Source organism: Haemaphysalis longicornis, unplaced genomic scaffold (genome assembly GCF_048455015.1).
Source record: "Haemaphysalis longicornis isolate Haplotype H1 unplaced genomic scaffold, Haemaphysalis longicornis Haplotype H1 scaffold_7, whole genome shotgun sequence".
Classification (NCBI taxonomy): domain Eukaryota; kingdom Metazoa; phylum Arthropoda; class Arachnida; order Ixodida; family Ixodidae; genus Haemaphysalis; species Haemaphysalis longicornis.
The window spans coordinates 10,014,713-10,023,080 of NW_027526422.1; positions in this window are offsets into that span (position 1 = coordinate 10,014,713).

The following is an 8,368-nucleotide window of genomic DNA, read 5'->3' on the forward strand; positions in this document are numbered from 1 at the left end:
AGCGGCGCCTCGATGGTGTGTCGTTAAGAACTTGAAGTGTATTATATAAACGGAAACAAAAATACTGGCTCCTCCATCCACTTTGGAAGCCAAATTGACGGGTGGGAAAAATAACAGTACAGGCACATTAGCACGTAAGCGCGCACACACTCCCACGCACGCGCGCACACACGTACACAATATTCTTATTTTTACCGCCTTTTTCCTCCCCCTTTACTGGGTCGCATCGTAGTTTCCAAAATTCACAAAGGATGACCAGCGCATTATGCGAATTCTCATTAGCCCACGACACCATACAGCACCGTACTGTACCTTTGCTTGGAGTGTGTAATTATACTTCCCAAAGCCGTATTCGCATAAAAGCACGTGCATGCAACGCCTTCACGACCTAACACCGCAGACCGACCCACGCCCACCAGTCCAGGGAGATATCTCACGAGGAGTTGAAATACTTTTTTTTTTTTCATTAAGCTCAAATTGGCTGGTTCGGCGGTCACGCCTGGCGCGCGACACCGCTTGGGCTGGCAACAAAAATGTTAGGAGAGAAAACGACCTAGTGACCGTATCCCAGGCCTCCCGCCCCCATTTGCCTGCCCGCTGTACAGGCCCCGCAGGCTTACTATCCCTCGCGTGCTGTGGGGCAGTGCACAATTCACGACATGCCGCCAGGAGTGTCTTCCCTAACATTACATCGTCCTCTCCGAACGGATATTGTCCCCTAAAGAGGCGAGAGATACCAGCCGTCGAGTGGTAGCCCAGTTGGCTTTATTGCCAACAACTATTTAAGGGATGCCAGCAGCGTCTGCGTGCTTGCCCTCCGAGCCCGAGCGTCGTCTTGTTCCGCCGGTCAGACGACGATAATCAAAGATAATTGTTTGATGGTGATGAAGAGAGACGAGCTCTAAAGCATCTAGAGCGCCAGCTGGCATTTCAGTGACTGGCGAAGTCGGCTTTGATAACGTGCTTACGCTTGCGGCAATGTAGCCAACCCAAGCGATGCAACAAACGTTTCCGGCCTTGGGGACCTGAGAGTCCTCGTGGATCTGAAGTTTGAGAGCAACCTGGCTGGATGACACGTGTTCGGGGTGGATGCGTGTGGGTACACGCATCTCCCTTGCCGCGGCCACTAACCCCTAACGGCTCCAATCGTGAAGTGTTATTTCGTGTGCATCTTTGACCCGTTTAATTTGTGCTTTGGAACTGACGTACGCACGCCAACATTGGTTTGCACGCTTGTTTTAATTTCTTCAGGCCACTTTGCTTTCGAAAAGTAGTCGGTGAAATTATTTCCTCCCGACCTGTGTTTGTCGTAACAAGGGTATATGCCCTTACCCCTTATTCTATGAAAAAAACCTGCGCTTTGATAAAAACTGTCGGAATAATAAATTCATTCTGAGGAATTTTACAGTGGCTGCGCTCAAGCTTTTACGTGTTGCCACAACTCACGAACTTGAGAAAGCACCCGAGAGTTGCTTTTGTATCGCTGTGAGTGCCAAACACACAACTGGGAGATAGCAAGCACACAAAAACGTTAAGATGAACAAGGTGCACGGAGCTAAAAGTGGGGAGGAAAGAGAAGTACTTGGAAGATCGGCTGAGCTTATACCGTAGCCGCTTGCTAGTGACCACGAGTTTATCGGTGAAACAAAACCTTAGAAGAACAACAACTTCAGGTATTCGGTACGGTATTTCAAGTCTTTTTTAATAAAAATGTACCCGACACACTGCGCTCACATCGTAAAATTCTCTTCTGCTTAAGTCTTTGGTCCGTTGGAGCAGTTTTTCACAATGGTGCGCAAATAAAAGCTGCTATGCAACTTTAAAGGGAGCATTTCGGTTTCTGTTTGTCATCTTCTTTTCGACGCCAGCCTTTTGCAATTTATTTATATTCACTTGTCTGCCACTGAAACACACCTTGTGATACAAAGATCCGTCGAAGTTTGCAAGCACCGAAGAAAAACTACCGTAGGTAATTTTTTTCTGCTCGTTGAGCGCGCGGGCACAATTGAAAAGCCCGAGTGAATGGCAAAAGCGTAGTTCCTTTTCACTTCATTGCGAGGACGCTGTTGCTCAATAACGTACCTCAGCCTTTACAAAGCGGCCTGATGATCGAGCTCTCCGGAGAACGCTGGAGCTTTAAGCTTCAAGAGGTAGGCGCACGAAGCCATCGATCTTCGGCTGCGTTTGAGAGATCCCTTTTATGGCCGCTGGTCGATCTTTAGCTTGCCACCATAGAGAGCACGCCGTAATGATATGCCCCGGTCTGTGCAAGGACGCTGGAAGCTATTGATTTTGTCGTGCCAGTCGGTGCCTGCGCGCGCGAGCAAATATGGGTTCGTAGGAATGCGTTCCATTTGTGGACGAACTCAAGCGTACATGCGCACTCGAAGTCTCAATTGAAAGAGTTGACGAAGCCATTTCTTTCTTGTCCAAGAGAAGCGGGAAGCGACTCAAGCGTCGGCACCCACTTATGCGTTCGCAGCGATTTTTCAAGACGTACGTGCGTCTCTTCGTGTACTTGAAGCGACGGCGTTGTTGAGGTGCACTTAACTCCAGGCGACTGCTACGAGTCTTCTCTTTTTCGATCCCTCAACTCTCGCGCAACGTTTTGTTTTTAATGCGGATCGACTTTTCGTTGTTTGAAAGGCCTGGCGGGTTGTGAGGCTTACTGGCCTCCTATCACAAGTGTGCTAAAATGCGTATAACACGCACGCACGCACGCACGCACGCACACACACACACACACACACACACACACACACACATACACACAAACACAAGCACTCAAGCACACACGCCCAAGAGTTGTCCAAGTGTGTGTGTGTGTGTGTGTGTGCGTGTGCGTGCGTCCGTCAGTGCGAACACCCTCGGTGAGGCAACAATCTCATGAACAAGCGAAGCGACAAAAGTGACTCAAACGAACAAAAGTATCCGCCATGCCGTTTTACGACTCTCAGTTTCTTCTCCCTCCTGCTGTCCTCCCGCTCCTTGCAACGAAGCTCATTACCCCGGGGTTTGCTTGTTCCGCCTCCCTTTTGTCTGAATCACGCATTTGCAAAGCAAGAGAGCCTGGCTTACCTAGCGCGTTCGTCTGAAGGAAGCCGTCGTCTGTCTCACAGTTTCTCTCTGGCAACAGCACTTACACGGCTTAACTCGCTGAGGATACGATTTTTGCTGCCATGAGCGCTAAATCGATAAACGTAAAAAAAAAAAAATCTCGGGCCCACTCCCCTAACGGGAAAACTGGGGAGGGGTGAAGCACGCAGTGTATAAGTGTATTATTGGCGCCTTGACGTTTTTGCCCGCGGAGATGGTACCTTTGGGGGTGTAGAGGCATGCAGCTTTGCTTGAAGCACGAAGCGTTCTACCGCGAGCCGTTGAAGAGTGAGTGTCCCGGTGTGAGCTTTTAGTACGCGTTACGTTCTAGCGCGAGGCGTCAACGAGTGTCCCGGTGTTTTACTACCGTGACTACATGAGACGATGACATTAGACAAGGGGTTAGGAAAGATTACCCTACTCGACCGAGCTCCCAAGTACTGGCTAACCATTGCCTAAGATGTTGTCTCTACCCTCCTCTATCTCCTGACAATTACCTCCAATCCACTAACTACTTGCTTTGAGTGACAATCGTACGGCCTGGGTTCACTCCCTAGAACGAAGCAGCACATGCTGCGGCCCGTGAGCTACCCTTGCGGGCGTTCCTTGCACGGCCGATCGGTTGGGATCCTACGACGCGCTTTCTCCGTTATCTGTCCTTCCCTCCTGCTTTGCCTTTGCTGCTCTGACAACCTGTCCCCCTGCAGTAGCAAAAGCCAAACGCACCCCCTCCTCATGCAACCCTTTCTGTCGAAGAATCCCGAGTCTCTGCCCCACCCCCTCCCAGGTCTCGGCAACCTACTCCACGCGTCATTGCCCTGACTGCAAGCTCTGCCTCCCCTGTCCCCTCAACGTTCCGATCCTCTCTCTTCCTCGAGCACCGAACAGCGTTGAACTTCTCGTAGCAGCGGAAGAAATGAAGCCCGATGCAGCTGCAGCACGCGGCCTTCTGAGCTCTTGCAGGGACATTGCCAGCGTGCAGCGTCATTCGTACTTCTGTTGTGTCGCTTTATATTCTTTATTCTGTTCTTCTGTCCATGGTTTGTTTTTGAATTTACCTTTCTTTTATCGCTTTTTCTCATTTTTTTTTTCGTTTTTCCTTCCCTTTCTTTTTGGTCTCTACTTCTTCTCCCGACGTGTTGGGTTGCGAACCTTTTTCTGGTTAACCTCCTGCCTATCCTGTATTGTGTTCCCCTTTTCTGCTTCATTGCCGGAGTCCAGCCGACGTCAAACGAACGCCGTAGTGCCCACTGGAAAACGATAGGCGGAAGGCGAAGGACGAAGGACCTCCAGCCCTCGCCGAGCAAAGAGTATATACCCTCGTGAAGGAATAACAAGGGAACAACATGGAATAAAAATAACAAGACTAGGCTGGCGCGCCATTGACCTAAATTGACATCGTAGTTGAGCACGGTCTCCGAATCGTAACCCCAAATGATGCCAGGCTGCCCAACACTTGTCCCAGAATCCAGCACTGCTATGCTATCCGCTTGCATCGTGTACGGCAAGGAACTAGCTTCCGCGGGATATTGATCCAAGACAAGTTCGCTTGGAGTCGACCGAATTGCGGGGCGACATGCGATACGCGAAAGGAAGAAGCATGAGCTGACGTGTCCACGGAGAATGCAAAGAACACAAAAAGCAGAGGACAACACCCGGCACACTCATCACGCGGGAAAGAAAATAAAAAAGAAACATTTTGTTCGAGCTGGAATGATTTTATGCTGGCATAGTGAATGAGTGAATATGCAAATGAACATTGCTTTTTGTTGTTGTAACATTTTTTATTATAATGCTAATGATTTGCCATTTACCAATAATGAGGCCCAAGGGTTTACTTGCTTAAACTGGCTGACAGTGATTTCAATGAAGCACAGCGGTAGCAGGGCAGCCCGAACCATGGCCAAACAGAGAAGCGATTAAGAAAACCGAGGTACCGTTATCTTGACGCGCATTTGGCGAATGAGCTGATTCGGAAGTAAAAGAATTCACTGGTGCGCGGTACAGAGGAAGCTAGAATAAACTATTGGGTGGAAACTCACTCCTGCGATCACAAAGGTAGCATTTTTTGGATTTTACTGATTGCTTAGAAAGGGTAAAGGACCGGGAAAAGATAGCCAGTCATTTAATGGTCTCGCTATACCAAGAAACACAGAGGTGAAAGAACCCTTGACTGAAACAAAGACGACGTTGTTGATGCTGGCTGGTATGAAATAAGAATAAACACCCAAACGCTGTGCCAATACGTGCCTTCTCTGACGCTCGGCCAGGCTCCGTGGTGGTGTACTGAAGCGGATCAAAAAGGGGCTGCAAATATTCGCTGATCAAACACACCTGCCTCCTTCCGCACGGAGACGAGAAACCGACGGCCCTTGATTGCCTCAACCAACAGTTTCAGAGCCCTTCGATACCGTGAAAAAAAGATAAAAGACGAAGGTGGGCGCACTCAAAAGAGTGCACCGAGCAAAACACGTTTCTTTGTAATCTGAGGCTGACCACACTTCCACTAGAGGTTTTTTTTTTTTTTTTTTTTTTCCTAGCGGATAAACATTTGCTGTCCTTTTCACGCCCGTAGAATCCCACGTATTTACAGCAGACGGGAATTCCACAGTATTTATGACTTCACTGCAAACTATGTAACCACGAAAAGTACATCAAGCTCAGCGTAATGTTAAAGTCGTCTTAGCGACTAATTGTCATATAATTTCTTATATAGCAATTTCGTTGAAACAAGACCTACAGCCGTTTTCTGTAACTATACTCCTGCTAGCGTGGATCGTGCCTCGTTCACCAATTTCGTCAGTTTACCGCCTTAGTTTTGTGCGTTTTCTTTTTTTTTGTTCGTGCTTTTTATAGTCTTTGTACTTGCAACGGCGACGTTTTGTGTTTTTTTTTTTATTTTACTCTTCTTCTATGTTTTCATATGTACCGCGGTCCTTTGCTTTCCTCCCAATTCCCGTATCCCCATTCCCATGTGTAGGGTAGCCGCACGGACAGTTGCCTATTTAACTTCCCTTCCTTTCTTGTCTTGTGCTGTCGCTTCCTTCCTTCCTTCCTTCCTTCCTTCCTTCCTTCCTTTTTTCCTTTCTTTCTTTCTTACCCGCCGCGGTGGCTCGGTGGCTAAGGCATTGCGCTGCTGAGCACGAGGACGCGGGTTCGATTCCCGGCCGCGATGACCACTTTTCTGAAGGAGCCGAAAAGCAAAAACGCCCGTGTGTACGAGATTTCGGCGCACGTTAAATATCCCCAGGTGGTGAAAATTAATCCGGAGCTCTCCACTACGGCGTGCCTCATCGCCTGCGCTGCGTCGGCGCGTTAAAACCTACAATCAATCAATCAATCAATCAATCAATCAATCAATCAATCAATCAATCAATCAATCAATCAATCAATCAATCAATCAATCAATCAATCAATCAATCAATCAAATCTCCGTCGTGCTTATCGTGGGTGGAGTGAAATGGGAAGTGAAGGGCGTGAGAGGTGGGGGGGGGGGGCAGAGGAGACGCAGTTATGTGGCAGAGGTGGCGGCGCAGGCGATCGTCTTTCAACGACATTTGCAGGAAGTGTGTGGATACGTGGCCAGTTTTTTTTTATACTTCATTCCTGACGCGAGCGAAATGTCATGAATTCCAGACAGGGGCGAGTGTGTGTATTTTCTTTGTGCATTGAACCCAATAAAATTTAGACGAGTGTTAACGGTGTGTGGAGGTAATCTCTCCTTAGAGGTCTGGATCTTTCACAAGTACGGATCCCTGGGTGAGTTGGTGTTACATTCTGGATTTTTCAGCGGAAACCACATGGAGCGTTTTTCTCGCGTCTGGCGGCCGTCGGCGTCTCCTGGCACCAACGCGAAAAACGTTTTAGAGGGCCAAATTCAAAAGAAGAAAGGGTCACTTTGACCAATTACGCCGTTTTTAGCTAACAAACCAATCTGTCAGATGTTCGTGGAGTAAATTGCTCTCTCCAACGTTTTTCTGCAGACGCCGACGGCCGCCCGACGCCAGCAAAACGCTCCATGTGGTAACCGCTGTGGTAACCATGTGGTAACCATGTGGAAACCATGTGGTAACCGTGGTAACCGCTTTACTAGTATTATTTAAAGTGGGAACGCTTTTACCGCAGCATTGCGCAACGTTCAACGAAGCATCGTTCAAAGCCAGGGGGTCAATAAGACGACATGATAAAATTATCGCCTTTCCGTGCACGCGTTCTTTGCATATATTTGAAACGTAGTAAATACTACAACTTGCTTCTAAGCAAGCCCTTGTTTTTTATTTTAATAAAGGAAAATGTTTCTGGCTCTATGCTTTCTAGTTATGTCAACGCTTCAAATATTATCGGGGCCATCTTTATTTTATTTCATTAATCAGCCAATCAACCAATCAACTGGAGCTTATTGCGTGTATAATGGCGCAAAAATTACGAAAGTAAGAAACAAAACAGAATTGACGTATCGCACGACGAGATGGAAAGCGGCGTAACGCGAAGCTTTCACGGTGGCATAACTGGGCTGAAATAAACTAGCGGGAAACTTTTTTTCGTGTTGGGTTTTACGCAGTTACCTTTGTCCGGAACGGTGAGCCTTGGCGATGGTTGAACGCTTGAAGTTACAATCTCCCGGGCAGAACCGACACCAGCTCTAAACGCAGATTCGACCCTACAATCCAATCAATCAATCAATCAATCAATCAATCAATCAATCAATCAATCAATCAATAAATCAATCAATCAATCAATCAATCAATCAATCAATCAATCAATCAATCAATCAATCAATCAATCAATCATCTTCCTTCCTTCCTTCCTTCCTTCCTTCCTTCCTTCCTTCCTTCCTTCCTTCCTTCCTTTCTTCCTTTCTTTCTTTCTTTCTTTCTTTCTTCCCTCCCTGCGTAGAAGGGCGTGTATTGAACGCAGACGTTTGCAGCTTCACTGGGAACTAACTAATTATGACAAGTAAATGAAACTCGGCGTAATAATACAGCCATGCTAGCGGTTTCATTTAGCATCATTTTTAAGATACCTGTATTATATTAAATATTACCGAGTGTTCACCAGAAAGTTGGCGTGGCGGGAAGATTCAAGATGGTTTGTTGGCGCGACTCTGTCCGCGGACGCGGAATTTTTCAGAAACTGGCCCTACAACGCTTAGCTGGGAAAAATATCTAAAAAGACTGTCCCAAGAGTAACCTCTTTTTTTCCGCTGGGTTCCAAACTTCCAACTTTTCTTTCAATTTTTTTCGGTACACTTCTGTATTTTGCACAGAGTTCA